General features: G+C 49.7%; 1 long non-coding RNA gene across 2 annotated transcripts in view; it reads right to left on the bottom strand.

The window, feature by feature from the left end:
• Positions 1-3,743: 3,743 nt before the first annotated feature.
• LOC130706128 (uncharacterized) overlaps positions 3,744-22,339 on the bottom strand; it is a 233,952-nt gene continuing 215,356 nt past the window's right edge. The window contains exons 4-6 of one of the 2 annotated variants that reach the window (XR_009006536.1): positions 10,257-10,512; positions 9,949-10,088; positions 3,744-3,865 (exon numbers count right to left, since the gene is read on the bottom strand). This is a non-coding gene — a long non-coding RNA (uncharacterized LOC130706128). The remainder of the gene's footprint in view (positions 3,866-9,948; positions 10,089-10,256; positions 10,513-22,339) is intronic. The other variant, XR_009006537.1, reaches the window with a different exon arrangement.

Genomic DNA, 22,339 nt, shown 5'->3' with positions numbered 1-22,339 from the left:
TAAACAACAAAAACAACTTACCATTTCCAGGAGGTTGTGTGGATCCGATGGAGGGTCAGGCTCACACCCTGGGCCCTTTCTTGGATTTCTCTTCAGACCCTCCACTGCCTGAGGTCAGAAACTTGCTCTGTGTTGACTCTTTTCCCTCTAAGAGAGACCGAAGATGCCATACTGGCTGTTTGGGCTGGTTTAGCTTAGATCAGTGAACGAAACCTTAAGAACGTCACCTCTCTAGATAGCGTCTTGCTTCCTGTCACTTGGGTGACATCAAGAGTACAGTTGCTTATATAAACGAAAACCGCAAAGCAACCAACACAAAGGAAATGTGGAATATGCGTCCTCAAATCTTCCACAGGCGGGCAACAGCACATTCGTTAACTCACTAAACGTAACGAGTACTAAAGATTAAAAACTAAAAATGTTTTTTGGAGAGTATTTTATGTTCCACGCTTTAAACCTCACTTCTTTCCAACATTTTAAGGAATGATAAAATCCATACTATGACAGACTCCAAGACTATCCAAATCCTTAAATGGAACAAGTGAACACGCGTCTGAGCTGCCCTCATCTTAGAATGCCATGTCCTGCAGCAGGGCTCAAGTCGCCAGAGCCTCGGTGTGTTTTGATCAGTAAGATTAATTCTGAACAGAATTACATTTGAAAAATATTTAAGTAGTTTCCTTTCACCTCAAGAAGAAAATACAAGGGAACCGAAGAGTTTGGGGGAAGAAACGTAACGCGTCACTCTTTATTTTTAGGAGGGGCCAGCTGTGTGTGGAAGTCGACGTGTGAACAGACCGCGGGCGGGAAGGCTCGGGGCGCCTGGTTCCCGGGTCCCCGCGGGCTGTGAGTCTACGCGATGCTTCGGCTTCACAGACGACCTGGGGGGTGGGGAGGGGCTGCGACATCAGCTACTGTCCCATCTGGTCAAAGGATCCCTTTCTTTAAAAACGTAATGGATTTTTTCAAATTCTGAAGTTGAAATAAAACTGAAATCCTGGTAATCAGACCGGTGAACGTGCGGACCCCCTGGGTTACAGCCGTGACCGGGCTCAGCCTTTCCCGGGCGCTGACCGGCCTCCAGCCACCCGTTACCAGCTTCTTCAGTGTCCAGCTCTCTCTTTCTGCTGGTTTCTGCCCACAAGGACTCAAACCGGTTCTTGTCTTTTCGGCTCACAAACACGCCCACCCCGGCCCACCTGCTGCTCTAACGCGGCCTCACCTTCGGGGACTGGACGTGTGTGCGGGGACCGTGCAGTAAACACGCCTCCCCCACTCCCTCCCAGCAGGGTCACCCACACCCGACGACCTCAATGCCGCTGGCTCTTCCAGCGTCCCACTGCACCCTGGCTACAGGTCCTCACCTGTCCCCTCCGCTCACCCCGCGTGTCTCACGGCTCCTCTCCCCTTCCTCACCCACGTCCTTTCTAGGAATGTCTCAGCTCCAGTCCACATCCTGATGCTGACGGATCTTCCCAAAGCAGCTCCAGCCCAGACCCCGCACCAGGACAGCCGAGGCCGCCCGGACGTGATGGTCCAGACGCACAGCCTCGGGACCAGGGCTGGGAGGTCAGCCCTCACGCCCCTGCCCTCCCCTGGCATCCTGCCCACATGTGAGGGCCACTCGGTCCTCCGGTCTGCTCAGCAGGACCCAGGGGTCAGCCTGGACCACCCCTTCTGTATCCGCGTCCAGGTAACTCTCAGCACTGCTGATTCCGCCGCCAACACCCCCTTCCCGTGGCTGCGGCTCCCCCGCTCTGCTCCCCACCCGCCCCCCAGGCCACCGCGTCCCCGGGTTCCTGGCAGAGTCTTTGGAGGGTCTCTCCGGGTCCCGTCCTCCGTCTGCACCTCTAACCCAACCTCTGTGCCACAGCCCTAGGGAGCGTCCGGAGATGCAAATCCCAGCCAAGGACGCCCAGCACAGAACAGCCCTGGGAGCTTCCCACTGCCTTTGAGACTCCAAACTCCCACCACGGTTCACGACAGGCTGCGAGCTGACCCCCACCCTCGCGCCCGTGTCCTCTCTCACGGCTCTCAGACTGCACCCCAGGCGCGAGAACCTCCTTCCGACACGGGTCCTGCCGTCCACACCGCGTCCGGGGCCTGAACAGCTACGCCAGCCCCGAGCCCGGACCTCACGGATGCCCAGCGAACATCTGCCGCGTTAACTAGCACATCAGGCCCCGCATGCTGGGGTTATAACCCTGTTCTAGAACAAGGCATGAAGTAACTGTGAACATGGGAAACGCCTCCATTTCCTACTGCCTTTCCTGGGAAGCCGTTCACTGAAGAATCGTAACTAAATTCTGAAAACCAAAGGCACGGCCCTCAGAGATGCACCTACCACAGAGAGTGCACCTACACAGAGACGTTCACCGTCTCCCATAGGATCCTGAGCTGGTTAACACTGAAGCACAAATGTGAGTGATTTTAATAATTTATACACCAGTCATACCTAAAAGAGCAGACATTTCTAACATTCAGTGATAATCTTTAGAATTCCAAAAGGAAAATGAGCATATATTTGTTGGGGAACAGTCACAATATCCATTTTAAAACTTCTCACTACTCTTGTGGGTATTTTAATAAATATTTCAGCTAAATAAGATAACTGAAAGATTAGATTGTCATTAAATGTTAAGTTATATATAAATAAAGTTTATATATAACTTAACATTTCACTTGAATAAGAAGTTTGAGTTATTATGGAAATAACTTAAGTGCCCATCGATGGATGAACAGATAAAGAAGATACAGTATATATATTACATATCATATATAATACACACACACACACACACACACACACACACACACACACAATGGAATACTATTCAGCCATGAAAAAGAAAGAAATCTTGCCACTGTGACAACATGGATGGACCTTGAGGGTATTATGCTAAGTGAAATAAGTCAGACACAGAAAGACAAATGCTGCATGGTGTCACTTATATTCAAAGCAAAAACAAAAAATAAGTCAAATTCGTAGAAACGGAGAGTAGCAAAGTGGTGGCCGGGGCTGGGGCTGGGGAGACAGCTGGTAAAAGGGTACAGACTCTCAGCGCTAAGTCTCAGGTAAGACCTGAGGACCTGATCTGAACATGTGATAACACTGCATTGTATCACTGACATTTGCTAAGAGAGTATAACTTAAATGCTCTCAAGGGGCTTCCCTGGTGGTGCAGTGGTTAAGAATCCACCTGCCAATGCAGGGGACATGGGTTCGAGCCCTGGTCCAGGAGGATCCCGCATGCCGCAGAGCAACTAAGCCCGTGCACCACAACTACTGAGCTCGTGTGCCACAACTACTGAAGCCTGCGTGCCTAGAGCCTGTGCTCTGCAACTAGAGAAGCCATCACAATGAGAAGCCCGCGCGCCACAATGAAGAGTAGTCCTGCTCAGAGAAACTAGAGAAAACCTGTGCACAGCAACAAAAGACCCAACGCAGCCTAAATAAATAAATAAATAATAAAAAATAAATAAATTAAAAAAAAATGTTCTCACCACCAACAAAAAAGGATAAATATGTGAGATGATAGGTATGTTAATTAACTAGAATAGTGGGGATTCCTTTACAGTGCGTACCTCTAACAAATCACCGTGACATACACATATATCTCACAATTTTCTGTCAATTATTCCTTAACAAAGCTGAAGTTAAAAGAGAAGAAATCTGAGTCAGACCAAATATTTTATAGACGTTTAATTTCACTTTTCAGTGTTTTTGATTCAAGATGACAAAATAAATATGTAAACAGTAACAGAACTTCTTGTGGTCTTCTGCCATTGTTGCGAATTTTTTCAGTTTCCAGATATGGAGATGAATGCAATGACAAATTAAGAAAACTGTCTTACTGTAAGTGACCTGCAAAGAAAAGAAAAACATTGTTAGAAAATCCGCGGCACAGCCAGTGTTTCAGATCACAGGGTGAGGGGGTCCGGGCATCACACACCCCGAGATGCACCCGAGGAACCGTGCTTCACCGTCTGCAAAACCAAACCTGGAACCAACCATTCAGCGAACATCAACGATTTACCGTGTACAGCGACCTGAAGTCACTGTGGGCTGTCAGAGGAGAGGTGTGAACGACACCTGGCGGGGGAAACAAGACGCTCTGCCCGTAACTGCAGAAGGGCCAGCACCGAGGAAACCGACGGCTGCCAATGTTGCCACAGAGCAGCTCGGGGTCCCTGGCTCTTCCTCGGCAGGATGGCTTGGTGGTCCGCGGTCTCTGGAGCCCTGGGGACCAGCTCCGTCTACCGCAGGTCCAGGACTACGCGGGCACCGACAGTACAAGGTGGCGGCCAAGCGCACGGGCGGCCTCCCCACACCCCCGAGGCGCCCGCACGCGGTGGTCTGCTCGCCCTTGTCACCTGACGTCTGGTCCAGAGGGAGCGTCTGTTGTGCCTTCAGCGCCCATGGCTGCCTACGAGCTCCCCAGAACTTCCCATTCTGTCTCTTTGTATTTGTTTTTCTCGTGGAGGCTCCAGCCAGGCCCACGATGCTCACGGCTAGGAAGACTCCGGGGCTGACAGGCGTTGAGGGCTCACTGCCCACACTGTGCGTTCACAGGCCCCCGTCCTCAGGACAGCCCCACACACCTGCCTGGTCCTGCCCTGCCCCCCGTGCTGCTGCTTCTCCCTCATCATGTAAAGTGCAGTGGCACGTGGCAGCCGCCAGGCGTGGCTCTGAGCCTTGGCGGTGGGAGAGGTGGAGGCACACAAAGCAGGACCTGCATGTGGGAGAGGGTCTCCTCCCGTCACCCCCGGGCCCTGGGGGCCGGAACTCCTGCCGTCACCCCTGGGCCCCGGGGCCCGGAACTCCGCACACTTGCTCCCGGCCCTTCCCTGACTCACCAATCGCTTAAATCAAAAACGGTTTCTTTAGCTACGGTGCCAGCTCTGTCTCTACTACTGTACTTATTTATATCACATTAGGATTATTTTCTAGATATCCCTTTCTAACCAGAAAATGAGCTGCTTTGAAAGGACCATATGTTACGAGTCTCTGCCATCCCAGTGCCTGGCACACGGGAAGTTTAGAGTGTGATGTGCTGAACAGACAGGAGACTGAGGTGAGAGCGTGCGAAACAGCCTCAGACACGGGGCCTCTGCTGTTATAACCGCACGAGGCCACGCAGAGTCTGGGAATCGCAATTGGACCCCAGGAAACTGACACCAAGGAGGGTCGCTCTTCTGAAAGTGGCTGAGGCTGTAATCTGAGAACGTTCTAGGAGAAGCCAAGCAACACTAGGGCAAACGTTCTTACCAAGATGGGGTTTTCCCTGGAGACGAAGCCCACACGCATCAATATGCCACCCAGGTCCTTTTCCAGTTTAGGTGACTGTGTGTGTGCATGTATGTACGATGTATGCATGCACATATATATGGGCAGACGTACATACACATAGATGCATAGATATGCACACATGTACATATCCATATATATTGATTCCTCCTCTGCCTGTGTATGTATACGTACGTGTGCATACACGTGTGTGTGTGTGTGTGTGTGTGTGTGTGTGTGTGCATACACGGACAGAGAGAGAGAGAGAGGAACCACTACATATCTGGAAAGAAGCAAAACCTTATAAAATGTAAGGCCCTACATCACATACGTAGGCAATTCAAACAATCTGTCCCGTCACCCCAGACTGTCCTTCCAGGATTCTGTTCCCAGCTGCTCCCTTATGACAAGGACTAAAGCATCAGGTCGGGCACCAGGGTCGGTCTTTGCTCTGGAAACTCCAGAGATCCCCAGCCTCACCCCTGAAACGTGACTTCGTGAGGTTCTTCTTCTCACACAGGCAAGTCCTGCTTCTGAAAAATGCAGGGTGACCCTTACCCGTCCTGAACGACACTCTGTGAACTCTATAAGCAAACGGAACAAACCCACATCACTGTCACACCCCCATCCAGGTGCAAAAGGACACGTTACCTTCTTGTAACTTTACTTCCGTCTCAAACCCACCAGGCCCGCAAGAGACAGGGATTCTGTTTGGCAGGGTCCCCACATCAGGCTGGGCGTGGAGCCAGCGAGAGCAGGGCCCCAGGCCGCCGTCCCCACGGAGAAGTTCCAGCGTCTCCACGAGGGGCCCGCTCGACTCGGAGCTCGAGCCAGAAGGAGCCCTCCTGCCAAGGACCTGGCTGTGCCCTCGCTGCCCTCCCCTGTGGCACCTTGGCGGGGGCAGATGAAAAGTGCAGCATCACCCCCGTTTATAATAAAGAGCAGCCGGGACTTTGCAGAGCATTTGGACAGCAAACTCCTCCCAAAAACTGTATTTAAAATTTGAGCGCTTGCAGATGGAAACACTACAGACTATCTGTAAACAGCAGTAAAGACAGACGTTGAAATGGACACGCCACATCTCACTGCAAAATCATGAGAGAGGACACCTTACGGGGTATCCACATCGAGACAGCAGAACTGGGCTAATACGAGGGGAAATGGAGCTGACGTGGAACCAAGGCTGCAAACAATGTCTTAGCCACACTCTGAATGGTCCCGGCCAGGTCCTTAAGTAGAGAAGACCTTGAACCCGCCCGTTTATTTATTGACTGTTTGTTACAATAAAACACACAGGCATACTTGCAACCACACACACGAAAATACTTCTCCTTTTAGAGTTTGTGTTCAGTCGTTTTCAATACATCATTTTTGGGGGTCTAAGACTTCTATAAGTTACTGCAGAGGAAAAAGTGCTCCCAGCCCGAACTGATCCCACTGGGGTTACAACCAGAGTTCAGGGCAGGTGGGTAAGTAACATCTTTTACCAATCCTCCTTAGTAAATGAGACTCTGTCCTGTATCTTAAAATATACTGATCTTCCTAAAAGTGAATCAGACAAATTTTTTTTTAAAGAAGCATCCAGAATTTAAAAGAATTCTTTATCTGGTCCTTTGAGAAAATTAATGCCCAGATGTAATCGCAGACACCCTGATAACACCCGATCGGAGATTCTCCACCCCTTTGTCCCTGGGGATCTAGACAAAACAGAATATTTTTATTAGCAAAAGTGTGTCCTTTGCACATTTGAAAACCAGTGTCTTGCTGATTCCTGGGAAGGGAAGTTCATGGCCTCAACCTCAGTGTCAGCGTGACCGTGTGTTGCACAGCGGGCCTTCTGTGCAGCTGCAGTGTTCTGTCTACATAGACATGTGTGCACGGTCAACGCCCTGCATGCAATCGGTGTGAGCACGTTCACACGACAGCCTCTAAATCCTGATCAAGGGTGTTTACCTTGGTCGCTGCTTCTCAAGGTCGCCGTCCCAGGGGGACGGGCGGCACCTCCTGAGTGCCTCTCACCCCCCGGGAGCAGCATCTGTGTGTTGCCCAGACTCTGCTCTGCACCTCTCAGTCAGCGGCAGCCCACTCATTCCCACAAGCACTCTGCACCACTCACCCCCCCGTGTGTCCACAGCTCCTCCACGTGGACAGTCTACAAGGGTCTCAGGGCCCTCCTCTAAAACCGGCAGTGACATCGAGCAAGGGGACGCTCCCCAGAGGCAGTGGTGACAAGATGGGAAGCACAGAGACCTCGTCACGGAGAGAAGAAGGAAAGAGCCCACTCTCCTCCTCACACCAACAGCTGTGCGTGGCCCTGACCGACCCCGCGCTGGCCAGGCACTTACAGACGGACAGACGGACCAGAGAATCCTGCGCGAGAACACACTGGCTCCCCGACCTTTTCTGCAGGGAAATAAACTCAGTAAAATCGTTTGACCCTAAGCCCTTCCGAGTCTTTAGCTGGGTTATCAATTTAGCAAATTATTTCGACTCCTTAACTCTTTTTATCACATCGATGGATGGTTTTTCCAGGCCTCTGACGGCCTACACAGGTTTCTGCCTGCCCATATTTGTTGGTCTATAATTACAGGAAATCACTCCAATAACTGGTCCACAGATGTTAGCTGAGCTCAGCAAGGCTGATCCACCCCTGCAAATAACAGGGTGTCTCTGCTGAAAGCCAAACAAGAGGAATGCCACAGGCCACCCCAATCATGTCTGTGTCTCACAGAGCATTTCCATCACCAAGAAATGAAATAGGTCATCTCAACTGTGCTTCCGTGAACATTTCCCAAAACATATTATATTTCATGGCTGGCAGCTTCTGATCTTGACATGCTGGAAAATTAGAAAACCCTATTAGGAGCCTGCTAATGTCGAGGGTAACCACATCTTAATATTTAAGATGTTGCCTTCACTGGAACTATTTATCTCTGGAGTGCATTCATACTGAAATTAGTATTGATTGCTCTGTAAACACATGACCATCACAGGAGCAAACGTCTAGGACAAGCCAGCGCTTTGGTTTTCCACCCGAGCTCTGACACCTACTCACAAGGTAACTTTGGGCAAGTCACCGGCCATCTCTGCCTTCCAGCTTCTTCATCTAGGAAATGTGTGTAATGACACCTTGTCCCAGTGGGAGAGTGACTAACCACTCTGCCTGCTCTCGGGCCTTGGGGAGAAGCCTGGTGATACGGGGTGAAGCAGGATGGACCACAGCCCATGCTGAGCCAAACAGACACCCCCTTTTAGAAACTTCAAATCTGCAGAGAGATTCTGTTCATTTCTGGAGTGTAGACACACATGCGAATCCAGAGCTGGAAGGCAGTGTGGTCCTCAGGCCTCGGGTTCTGGAAGGACTTGCCCAACATCCAGACAACCAGCTTCTCATCTTCCTAAAGACAGGCTGAGCGGGTTTTGGGCCCTTTAAACCCAAGGATCCCCAAGATCAGTGACCATATGTCCTGTGTGATCAGTACAGTCTCTGATCACATGGTTACCAGCATCCCTTTCACTCTCAAACATGCCCTGATTTAGCTAATAAATGACATGGTCATGATCTCTAAGGCCGCCTCCCCTTCTTAGATTCAGTGTAAAATCGAGCGAGATAACGTGTATGTGAGGTTTCTGAAACCTGTTAGGCTGTAATGTGTAAGCTCTTACTAATTAGGGCAAGTAGCAGAGGGTTTTACTTAGAGTAAGAAATCAGCAAACACCTGTGGAAGGAGAGAAATCTGTCTTCAAGCCAGCAAGGGCTTCAGGACGGTCTGAGGACAGCAGCGACGGGCACACGCGTCCTGTCAGGTTGACAATAAGCACGGGCCACCCCCGAGGGACCTCACTACCTCACGGCCAAGTTGGTTCCCCTGGAACTCAAAAATCCTTCAGAAACAGGATGGCCTCCTTGTATTTCAAAAGCAAATAAGTAAACAACTTGTGAGATAATCAACAACAGAAATGGCTCCACTCTCTATACAAACACTCCAGTAATCTTATGATTTATCTTACTTCAAAATTATGCATTTGCTTTCTAGAAAGTGTTTTGTAGCCATCAGATATTAATATATGTGTCTGCTTCCTGGTGTATCTCTTATTGGATGATAATTAAAATATCAAACCATAGCTCACGAAATAATTCTCTTGCACTGCAGGGGACGGGGCCTTTGTCTCTCCCCGCTGCCTTCACATCCCTGGCTACCCTGGAGGGGTGGGTGGTACCCTTGCTTTCCTTCTGTCTTGCCTCCCATGAGAATCAGGGGCTGCGCTCTACGTCCAAGGCGTCACGGTGTATCTCACCCTGGGCCAAAGGCAGAGCCGCCAGCCCTGCATCTGTCCCTCACTGGGAGGGAGCAGCAGGGCAGAGCACCTCACGGTGAAAGAATATGACAGAAACATCAGTTCCACTCATCTCTATAAATATAATCACACCAAAGCAAAGTCCTTAAAACAGGTGTAGAATCCAAAGTAGCAGAAGCCACTGGCCCACAAAATTACTAAATTCTGGTATCAATAACTCACCTTCCAACCCAGAAATGGTTTCCACCACTAGATGAGGCAGCGAATTCTTCTCGGTCCCCGTCCACAGAGGGGAGAATGTTATACTCAAGACACAGAGAGACAGAATTCTCTTTTACATAAGATTCTTGGTGAAATCTTACTTTGTGGAATTATCGCAGTGGAGCTGCTCTGGTCCAGGCACTTCTCAGCTTGGTGCAATTATCTCAAGATGGGAAACCATGATGGAGAGAGATGTCTGAGCTCCAAACAGCAAGACGTGTGAGAGCTGTGTACGAGCCACCTGTGTGCACGCGTGAAAAGGCAACATGTGATATGACACATTTCCCAGGTATGGAAAAGCTGTTCAAATTCGCCACGAAAGAATAACGCTTATATGGTAGCAAGCAACCAAGGCAATCATGATGGCGCGTGACATGCACGTCTCCAAAGACGTGTGAATGGGACTGACCTTGTCCGCTGGCCGACGAGGTGAGAGTGGGTGGGGCCAGCTCCCCGGAAGCGTGTCCGCCTCAGCTGCTGAGCCCAGGACTGTCTTCAGTAACACCTGCTTCAGCCGCATCTGCTCCTCATTGCACGTGTCAGATTCAAGGGTTTGGAAAGTAAGTCGCACAAAATAAGGCACCAAACAATTCTTTAACAGACGAGAAGTCAAAGTCCCAAACAGCAATGACGTTTGAGTTGAAGCAACAGTTGAAATGGGTTTCCTTTGAATTAACAAAATATTTCTGAGAAAGAATAAGATCTAGAATAAAGTAGCCAATGAACGTGAAAATTATGAAGCTCGTTTAAATATCACAAGTTACTAAGTTAAGGAGTCTTCAGTTTGGGATGAATTCACTTTAATTTCTGCCAAGAGGAATGTGAGTTTACAGCCCGATATGTGCAGGGTGGGGCGTGGGGGGGGGGGGGAGCCCCTGCTCTCCGGGACGGCTGGTCGACCTCCGCAGGGGCCTGGCTGGATCTGACAGCAAAGGCAACTCACAGAGCGGCCAAGAGCTGACGAGCTAACTGAGAAGATAGTAAATGTGGTTTGTTTGCAGGAGGACTTCCTGACTTAATGCAAAACAGAATCTCAGGAAACTACCCTGTGATCAAATCAACGCCTCATGCTTCTTCCTCTGCAGCTCGGACACCGACACGCTGACCGTCAACCTAGGTCAGCAAAAGAAGAAAGCCGTCGCTGCGGGAAAGTCTGAACCGGAGCGCTCACCTGACCAGAGCAAAGCATGATAAGGACGGAGGAGCACTCAGGGCAGGGGTCGTGAACGTCTCCTACAAGGGCCGGAGGGGACGTATTTTAGCCGCTGAGGGTAACATTCTCTGTCCCGCCTGTCTCGGTAGTGGGAAATCAGCCACAGCAACACAGAACAGTGGGAGTGGCTGTGTTCCGATAACACTTGCTTTACAAAAACGGGCAGTCGGATGCAGGCTATGGTTCGCCGGTCCTTAGCCAAAGCTGACCGAGGTCTGGACACGGGTGAACCTGCCGGTGTGGAGAGGACCCAGGAGAAGGGGTCCACCTTGCAGAGTCGGCCCGGTCCCTACCGCCTGCTCCCAGGGCCTCCGGGGATGCCCTGCACCAGCCCTGGCATCTGCAGGCCCCAGGAAACACAGCCAGCAAGGTGACAGCCCCACCTGCCCGTTTTCTAGGCAAGGACGGGCTGGCACTGCCCACCTCGGAGCCGCTCCGTGAGGGGTGCTGGGGCTGCAGGGGACCTCGCACCCCCTACCTGCTCAGATCCCTCCTGGTGCTTCCGCCTTCTCCGAAAGCCCTGCTCCTCCCTCAGGTATTAATTCCAAACTTCCTTCAAGACTCAGGCCAGCACCACCCCTAGTGATTACACACTGAGCTCTCCCCACCTCGAACCCTGCGGAACCGTGGTGGTCTCGACTACGCAAACCAGCACACTGAGTCTCTACTCTCTCTCCCCTGTTCTTTATTCTGTTCATCTGTTTCTTCTCATCAATTTATAAGAGGCTAAAAGGCGCTATGATATTCTGCTTGGGGGCCAGGACACAGCTGGTGTTTAACAAATGCTCTTCACGGCAAGTCCTCACCGCAGACACAAGCCCTGTGCGGAGAGGACCACGGAGACCTAGAAACAGCCGCCGTGAGCACCGCCGGCCAGGATGCATTTGTTTCGGGCACTTTCTATCACAAAGATGGTAGCAGATTTTAAAACAGGTTTCCAAGAGTGTTTTCTGCATTTTCTTTCTCAATTCCAGAGGTGGGGGGGGGACCCTAAGAAGAAAGCGGGGAGGGGGGCAAGCTGGTGGGAGAGGGAGGTGCCCAGGAGCCGTCAAAGGGGCCCTGAGGGTGGAAATGGAGGGGAAACTCCCCCGGGGGGACCACACAGCCGACAGGGCGCTGGACTGGACCCGGACACCCTGAGGGACAGAGCGGTGACCCCTCCTCGGACTCGGACGGCGTCCGGAGAGCTGGCCTGTGTGGGCGGAGCCTGCAGAGCAGCCCGAGGTCACCTCTTCCCCTGAAGCCGCACTTGTGGACACAAGCCCCACAGGAGCTGACCTCGTGATCAGAACGTGCTCACATGTCCATCCGCACACGTCCGGGAAGAGTTACAGGCGGATCCACACCCAGAGAACCAGAAGACCCCCGGCCAAGGACACAGACCCCAGGCCACGCCCTCCGCACCCGTCCCCCAGCTCTCCCACCCCAGGCTCATCGAGGGTCCTGCCCGACAGCCCCCGAGGGGAAGGACACACCGAGCTTTCTGTTTAGATTTCTGAGGTGTTGCTGAGGTCTAACTGGGGGCTCTTAAAAGCAAAACGTCCCCAAGACCCTCTGGAACTACTTTCTGAAGGAGGAAAACAAGCTTCATGACCGGAATTTGGGGAGAAATTCTTCCGAGGCCCCTCTGTCACCCTGAGGCCGTGCCTCCTGGCAAAATCGCATCCTCTCACCGGTCCTTCGTTAAGTCCCACTAAGGCTCCATCTGCATCACCCTCGGCAGAGCCGGAGCTGCAGAGTCCAGAGAACAGCCCCACGGCTGACCCTTCAAATGCTGTGTGTGTCTGTACACATACTCAGACAGCTGGTGACCAACCGATGAAGGCGTGTCTTTAAAATAATAGTTTGTCCAATATGAATAAGTCTTTAGCTCATTGACAGCAACAGCAATGAAGGGATAACACTCTCTTTAATTTAAAGCAGCACCTGGAAACTATCAAAAGCAAATCACGCTCTTATTCTTCAGATGCAAAAATGAAAGCACCTCCCTGGCTTACTGGTGAAAACCTGACATCAAGTATGATCTCCCATAAAGCTACTTTGAAAAGATAAATGGCTCTTTGTTATTGATTGCTGCTCCGGTTTAGATGATAATCTCCAAAATTATAATCTCTGCTTTCCTCTGCAGAGTGCCCTGGTCACAGAAGCAAAGACTAGACTCTTCCAGACAAGTGACTTGAGGCCCAGGTTGCAGGTGGAATGGAAGGTGAATCTCTGGTTCTTTAAAAGGCAAGTGCCCAGCAGAGCAAAAGGGCACATTTGGGCTAAGTCTGGGTCACGGGCTCTGCTTCCTGCTGACATGGGGTAGGACCATCCCACCCCATCCACCTCCTCCACTTCCATTTCAGCTGGAAAAAATCCAGTGTGTAAAGCTAACATCCTCACTTGAATTTTAAAAGTTCCACTTCATCATCTACCCTCGCAGAAAATGTCAGAGCATCAGTAAGGTCTGTTCCAGGTGTTAACCCTGAATGACGATCGAATAGAGCCTCCTTCAAAAAATCTAGTTCCTCAGGTCAAACCAACCGTCATTAAAAGAAGAGCCACTGGGGTTGATTACACGGTCACCTCCCCAAAGTCTACGAAATTTTCTAATAAAATGGGAACTGGCATCTCTTGACATACGTTCTGAGTGGAGCTTAACTGACAGGAAGTGAGTCTATTTTATTGCAGGAAGGGGAGGGGTGAGAGGCAGCAGGAAAAACAGAACTGCAACGTCAGTGAATCCGGGGACCGAGACTTATGAGGAGACCCCCCCAAAAAAGAACAGGGAGGCTTGAGCGACAGGACATTTTATAAAGGAAGCCATTGGACCAAAACAAAGAAGAGGGTCCCCTGACGCTGGGCATTCCATCAGGGGTCCCCCAACCGTGCCGATGACACACAGCACATAAAACTCCCATAAACGTAAATGAAGGCACGTGACACAGGCTTCCCCCCCTCACCCAACCCCGAGGGTCTCTGGGGGTCTGGCTGGGCGAGGACAGTGAGGAAACGTCGGGACAGGCCAGGAGCTCCGGGCACCTGCCCTCGGGCACCCACGGGCCCTGGTCTCTGCCACATCCTGCTCCTCTCTGCCCCCGTCCGGGTTGAGAACCGGTGCCCGGGGGCTGGCGGCCCCCCACGTCAGCACCAGCGCCCTTGCACGGGAGGAAGGGGGCCAGGGGAGCCCGTGCCCACCCCCGGCAGTCCTCGAAGGCTGGCCGGGCGCTGCCTGACCCTGACCGCGGGCCGGGGGAGGCTGAGCAGGGCGGCTGACCGTGAAGCATCACCAGCCCGCCTCTGAGCGTGGACGGCTGCCCACTGACCCATCGAGGCAGCGCCTGGCTACACAGGACAGCCTTTGCCACTGGAGGGCTCAGTCTCTTCAGCCTCGTAGGGCTTAAAATCATGTCTTTCGTGTGCTCAATTGTTGCCTATGTGGGAACAGCCGTCTGAAATTACAGGGAATCAGTAAGAAAATACGGTTTTATATGCAAACACTCACTTTGTTCCCATTTCAAGAACACACTTAATTCCTTTAAAAAGCTAAATCACATCGTACTAGAATATGACCATAATTCTGTTAAAATCATACGATGCAACTGGTGTCAGTTCTCACATTAATAGATACTAGTTGCAAAATCAGCGAGTGTCAAAGAAAACTGAAATAGTTTAACGTCTTCATAGAAACTAACGGCAATCAAATTTTTAAATGACCTTTTTAAGTGATATTTTTGTTCTAAGTGATCACTGCTGACATTTACCTCTTTATCAAGATCTTGACCCTGAATTTCTTAAATGCTTCCTAATTTCAAAAATAAATATGCCCAGAGGCAAGACAGATCAGTACTCTGCTTCACTAATCAATCTGGATGAAAAATGGGAAATACATAAAAACATACTTGAGCCTGGAGAGTCCTGTGACTTTCAACTAATAACCTGAAAGCACAGATTCACAGCCTCTCTAATCCGTAACAGTAAAAGAACACATCAGCTCCCAAAAGGAGGGCTTTTTTCCACCGGAGAGATAACACTTCTTCAAAAACCAAGCACCAAAGAATAGGTATTACCCTCCCCCATTATGGCATATTTTGTCTTTTAAAATGCCTTTGCTATAGTATCGGAGAAACATAAATTCTCGTGTTATTGGGCTCAAATTTAAGCCAAACCGCTGTCCCTAAAATCACAGTTCTAGTTGAGACAAAAAACACTTTGCCCCGGGACCGAATCAGTTGCCTTGCTGCTGGTTCCCACACGGCGGAGGTGGAGCTGGCCAGCTCTCAGGGTGCTTGCTGCCGCAAACCCCGAAACACCCGTGGAGAGCACGACCGGCACCTGCACCTTTACGGGGATCCCCCGCACCTGGGGCCACCTGACCGCACGGCTCTGGGTCCTTAGGCCCAGCAGCGAAGGAAGGAAACGTTTTCCTTCTAAGAGGAAATCAGGTCTCGGGACTCAGTCTGTGACTAAGGTGGTCACGAGCCATCAATACGAAAAGGCAGCAGGAAAGGCCGTCCTTTCTCTTCACCCTCCCATCCCTGCCTCGGTGACCGTAAAGCGACAGGTATCCATCCGGTCAGGCAAGACGTGGCACCGGGCCCTCCTGCCGATGCCCCCGGGAATCCCAGTAGCAGAGGAGGTAGTGAAGCGGGAACATGAGTGCCGGCGACGGAGCAGGTCCTGAGACGCGTGATGTCCACGGGAAACAGACGGTATAAAGGCACAAGCCTTTCAGAAACGCAGCGTCACGTGATCAGTTTTGGCCCAACTTCTCTGCGATCTCCACTGCTCTCCATTAAAACCTAAGTCCTAATCATGCCGGCTGTCAGACATCTGAAGCACGCTCCCAGAAAACCTTACCTGGGACACCAAATTCCAAGAGGGACACGTCGTAAGAGTGCGAGCGCAGAGACTGTCACAGCCGTGGGGTCTGCAGTCCCGACCACGTGAGGACGCTCTGGCCAGACGGGAGAGGGTCCAGGCATCAGACGCCTGAAGGGCTGCCCTACAGAAGGGGCGCTGGGTCTCCGGACCTTCTCTGCAGCTGTGACCCCCTGAGCGGGAAGCACAGGGAAGCAGGTCACTCCACCCCGGGCAGGGCGACAACCGTGCCGCCCTCCTGAGTGCACGCAAATGCCCCTTAGGGAAGCAGCAGAAAGGACGCCGACTTGTTAGGGCACCAGCGTGCCCTAACACGCTAACCGCTTTCAACCAGCGTGCTCTGAACTCCCTGCAGGCGTGCCGGTGAGGCTGTCTCCGGGTTGGATTGTGAAACGGTTACAGACCCGTAAGAGGCACAGGGGGTACAGAGCGCCCGGTGTGTGCCCCCCCGAGGCTGCCCCCGCACCCCCGCCTGTCCAGCCGGGGCAGGCCCAGACCAGGGAACCGACCTTGCCCGTGGCGAATGGCTGGCTCTGCACAGCTTCCCGCAGGAAGAGCTGTGTAAGCCCTACCGCGATCTGGACCCACGCCCTGGCGGTGCCCCAGACCCTCCTACCTGCACGGTGCCCGCGAGTTTCAGCCACTCTGTGATGCCCATGTTTTGACGCAGCTGGAGGATATAAAACGTGATGGCAGTGTCTCAACAGTGTGACGACCAGGGACAAGATTGTGCCTAGCAGCTCTTACAAAGCAGGGCAGAGAGTGCTGCAGGACGGGCCTCAAGTTGCTGGTGTAGTGGCGGCCTGGCATCAAAGAAAGCTTCTGCGCTTGCTGGAAAATGCTCATAACTTCCTAAGAAAGTGAGATTAGTTCTAGTCGGTGGTGGGCCCAGAGGTTCGGCGGGATGGCGTGGGTACAACCTGACGACTCTGTACGAGCCGTCAGATCATCTAAGACCCAAAGCGCCCCAGCACACATCTGGATTCTGGGACACTGCCTCAGTCTCTTTTAGTTCTAAGCTAAGTTACCCTATATGAACGTAACACTCCACCACACCAATGCCAAAACTGCACGTGTACTTAACAAGCTAGAGCTCACCTACTTTATATGGTGCGTAACAATAATCCCAAAATGCAAATTAAAGCAATAATGAAATGTCACTTTAGCTTATCAAATTTATGAAGACAAAAGACAAAATTTAAATCGCCAAGTGCTGGCTAAGCTGCTATAAAGAGTTCTCTCGTGTTTGCCAGTGGTGATATAAATTCCTACAGGCCCTGGGGAAAGTGTTAACTTGGAGATACATACCAAGAGTCTAAAACATGCATATACTTTGAGCCAGTATTTTAATTTCTAGGAACAATTCTAGGGAAATTTTAATTAGTAGAGGAAATTTTAAAATTATGTTTTTGTTTTTACATTGTAAAAGCCAAAAAACTGCAAACAACCTAAATGTCAATTCTGTTCTCATGTGTATTAGACACTTCCTTTGTGCCAGGCACCACAAAAAATAAAAAATGGGTATAAAAGATTTGAAGTAAATATATTTCTGGTATTGGTAAAGTTTATAACCTGGGGGGGGGCAGGGAGGGGTGAGCACACCAAAATAAAAATATAATTTCACTAAAACATGATGACAAAAACACAGCTGAGAAATGGCCTGTGGATCATCTTTTGCTAGAATGTCACGTAACTATTAACCCACTGGGTCCCACTTAGAGCCCAGCCACCACGTGGCAAAGCCAAGCCTCGTGGGTGGTGGGTGACGTGGAGGAGACGCAGGTGACCCAGTTGACAGCCCTCAATAACGTGCTGGCTGACGGCCAGTGTCACTGCATCCCTGTGGGTGGACGCCTGGGTCCCCCCCACCCGTCAAAGCGGCAGGTGACCACAGCCCTGGTCACACACAGAGAAGAACCACCCAGCTGAGCCAGGCACCCTCAGTCACTGGAAATGACAAATCGATGGCTATTGTTTCCAGCCACTGAATTTTGAAGTGGTTTCTTACACAGTCATAGAAGCCAAAAGAGATGGATTTGCTAGAAAATTATTTGGCCGAAGAAACACTCCATCCACTAGAGATATTTTAGAGTCCTCATTCTAGCAGCCTGGGCTCTGACGTCTGTAACAGGATTTACTGAGCCTTGGGCTGATCAGTGATGCGACAGATAACATTTTTGCAGACGCTTTTATCAAAACCAGCAGCCACAAGTGTTCACCAAAAGGTGAGGCCACGGCGGGGTTAAGACGGGGACACACCTTGGGCCCACGGCCACACACACACACAACGGCCGCCCCACGGCCATCATCACGCGAGGGTGACAGATGCCTGAGACCCAGCCTTTGGAAAGTGCCCCCCATAGCTGTGCTTCCCCCGACCGCCTTGGCCTTGGGACATCCCCGGGGGTCCTCACAAGGCCCCTGGCGACGTGGGGTGAAGCCGCGGAGGGACTGGCTCTGGACTGGTTGGCTCAGCCATGTTGCCGAGCTCTGTCCATCCCCCCTCAGACAGCTAGCTGGAATCCAGGTCCCCGTAAAAGGTGATGGAGCTAGAGAAGCACAGAACACACCTATGTGACAGGTGTGGCCTGGCCCAGTGGTCCCAGCTCTGGACGGAAGGCGTGTGTGTGACCCTGTCCCCACCGCGGCAGGCTTCACCCTCATCACCTGTCACGAACCCCCCAGGGGCCATCTCTTCCTATCAACTGCCCTCCCTGTTATCATTCAGGACTTCTCATTCTCACCCTGGTTTGTCCTTTCTTGTCCCTTTAGAAATAATAAGGAATCCGGGGGACATCGTCTCTAGGAACCGGACTTGGGCTTCAGGCCCCACTTTACAGCCAGCCTGTGGGGACCGCCCTCCACACCTGTGTGTCCAGGAAGGGAAATCAGACACACTCACCTGTTACCGACCTTGTCCGCGTTCCAGGCACCTGCCTCCAGGCCACACAGACGGTCGTGATTCCATAAGTAATTGTTGAATAATTTTTCCTGATATTTGCCCCACTCAAACCTGGTCTTCTTTCAAAGCTTGACTCTCTTCACAGAAAGTCATCCATTTCATGTAGATAATTTTCACAGCGTGGGTTCAGTTAAACAGGTTAACTGTGGCCATTTCAATAGGACCTCTTTCCCCTTAATTATAGCATGAGGTCACAGGACCCTGAGGAACTACTGAAAATGTCCTTTGAAAACCAGCAGGAAAAATTGCGTTTGTGTAACACGGTCTCTTCTCAAATGCAGTGACACACAAAAGAGCTCTGGGGCCCGACTGCCGAGGAAGGAACCCCGGACTCACCCTACGTTAACTCTGCAGCCATATCTGATGCCCTGAACTCAGACTCTCCATCTGTAAAATGGGGTAATAACAGCAGCCGCCTTCAACACACGGGTGGAGGCTGAGAAACCCTGCAAAGGACTCGGCACTGTCCCTGGAACAAATGACAAGTGCAGCACCTCCTGCACAGGAAAATGAACGCCTTTCAGAGTGGGGTCGATTTTCCTCATTCTTATTACTATTTTTTAAGTTCAAACAAATCTTTACACCCATCACTTCCCAAAGCAAGGCCATCGCTGAGACCAGGAGCGTCTGCAGTGATCTTCCTGCCCTTCAAATCTACGTCTGTGAAGTCCTGAATCACAAGACTTTGTCCTCACCTCCTGGTCTTTGTAACAGTGACAGAAATTTTGTGGGGATATTTAAATTTGTAAATACTCTGGAGAAATACAGAAAAAACAAATTGCTTTTGCTGCCAAACTCAGGAGCCCTGGTGACTTCTATAGCTTCTAAGACAAAATAGCCATGCTTCAATTAATTCTAAAATATTATTTCTGTTTTACCTGTAAAAACAGCCTGTTTTTTTCTTTTTTTGTCTCTATAACTCACCTTGGATATTTCAATACACTTACTCAAAACTTTAAGTATCAGAGTGCTTTATAAACAGAAGCACTTTGGTCGATAATGGTATCATGTCATAAATGTATTTTTATAGATGAAAAACTTGAAAAATTTTTGTAAACTTTATTTAAATACTTTGTTGTCAAGGGCTGGCCTAAAAATCATAAACGTTAGAAAAAAATGACATGAAATTGTGTTTTTGTTCAAAAATCGCTCAGCAGGCTTCTGGTTAAAATAATGTCAAGTTATCAGGCTTCTGGGTTGAGAAGTAGAGAAAAGCTATATCCAGTATATCCCTCTTTTGATCATAATAAAATGAGAGGAGATAATAGTAAAAGCAATTCCTCCCTCCCCCCAAATTGCAGAGGTAAAAACCTAAGTTAAGAATGAAAATAGCAGTATCACAAAACCAAGAAGTCAGACAGGACTAGCAACTATCAGAGCAGATACACATTAAAAGAAAATTCTTGACATAGAAGATTTGAGATAATCACACTGAAATCAAAGGAGAGGGAATGAGATCAGAAAAGTCAGAAAAAAGATAATAGATAGGACGGAAAAAGACAGTCCAGGATAAGGATAACTGGCATGGCTAAGGAAGAAAACCCACCTAACATCATCAAAGGAAGTAGAAACAAACAGGAAATAAAATAACTTCAAAGATACAATAGGAGGAAGTATCTATGACACAAAGAAAGCATTAAAAACCACAATTAAAAATAATGACACAGGGCTTCCCTGGTGGCGCGGTGGTTGAGAATCTGCCTGCCAATGCAGGGGACACGGGTTCAAGCCCTGGTCTGGGAGGATCCCACATGCTGCAGAGCAACTAGGCCCGTGAGCCACAACTACTGAGCCTGCGCGTCTGGAGCCTGTGCTCCGCAACAAGAGAGCCCGCGATAGTGAGAGGCCCACGCACCGCGATGAAGAGTGGCCCCCGCTCGCCGCAACTAGAGAAAGCGCACGCACAGAAATGAAGACCCAACACAGCCAAAAATAAATAAATAACTAAATAAAATTTAAAAAATAAATAAATAAATGACACAATATTCTAACAAATTTGAACAAAATAACAGATACCAAGAAATATCTTGATTATGTAAGTAAGAATTAAGTATAAATCTTTTCTCAAACACACAGGCATAAAGTCGAGGATGAAATTAACCTGGTGTGATACACCTCCAGAAGTTTACAGGTAAATGTGACCCCAGGATATCATACCCAGCTAAGTCATCCCTCAAGTGGAAAGAAGGCTGCGGTGGTCTCTCCAAACGTGAACAGTGTGGGCAACGTGGCACTCGTGTGCCTTCCTGGGTGAGGAGTTCAATTCATAATAAAGTCCAGCCCCCAAAATAGGAAGTGGAAAATCGTGGTACGAGGATTACTGTAATATTCTGTGCTAGAAGACAATGGGACAGTATATCAGGAGTGAGCACTAAAGGAAAGGAAGTGCATGACCCAAGAATTTAATCTCAGCCAAGTTTTCCTTTGAGACTAAGAGCAAAAGACAGGCATTCTCATCCAGGAAGAAAAATCAGAAAATAAATACCCATGGCCCATGTCGAAAAGAACCACTTGATAATAAAATTAACCAACCAAGAGATCAAAATAAAGAAGTCAAGTTGGAAAAGCCACAATAAAAGGAGTGGTGGGTGGGCATGGGCACTGAGTCCACGTGAATGGCTGAAAGAAAGGCTCTGCAGAAGTTGGGTTACATGGCATATATACTGTAGACCTCGTCCAACGGACTTACATGCGTGTGTGTGCACTCACACATGTGTATGTGTGTATATGCACAAACACATAATTCTATTCTTGTGGTAGAGGAGAGAATACAGGAGAAAATATAGAAATACTACTCTCATATTTCAAAGCTTCTTAATGGTTTTTTTCAATTTTTTCTTTTTTTATTCTTAGAAGGCCTTTTAAGAAACTATGTCTATTTTTGATAAAGAAATATTTATGTGAAACACAGTAATGAGGGGGTGGGGAGGAGAGATGGGGAGAAAGGGATAGGGCTGAAAAAGAGAGATTTCCGAGGAATTTCTAGACATTCCTTTGTGCTGCCAAAGTTTAAATTAAGAAGCAAAAATCACATTTCTTGTCCTTCATGTGAAATGAACAGCTAAGGAAACTGAGTTAGGCGGGTAATAAAAGAATCTCAGGCTGAGCGTTCGTCGAAGCTTCGGAGAAAAGAATGAAAAATTACACTTTGCCAAGAGACTTCAGGGCTTCAGTTTGCAAATACTGATATTTCTAGGTTTCACAGAGACCCTGAAACTAAAAGCTATGTTGCTTTTAAATACACATGTTTATAAAATTCCATCATGCATTTCAGGGTGATTTGGTACCTACCTCTTGGTCTGAATACCAAAGGGCACCAAGTAGATAAGAATATTTAGGGAGAGAAAATACACGCCCCGTAAAAGCCCTACGATTAAGTGCTGACATGGGAGATCGAGGAGACCGCGGTCAAAGTGCACTCAGGTCTCAGTGACGAGACGGAGTCACAGGTGCT

This window comes from Balaenoptera acutorostrata, chromosome 21 (assembly GCF_949987535.1).
Source record: "Balaenoptera acutorostrata chromosome 21, mBalAcu1.1, whole genome shotgun sequence".
In the NCBI taxonomy this organism is placed as follows: Eukaryota; Metazoa; Chordata; class Mammalia; order Artiodactyla; family Balaenopteridae; genus Balaenoptera; species Balaenoptera acutorostrata.
This window is presented reverse-complemented; position numbering and strand designations above follow the sequence as displayed.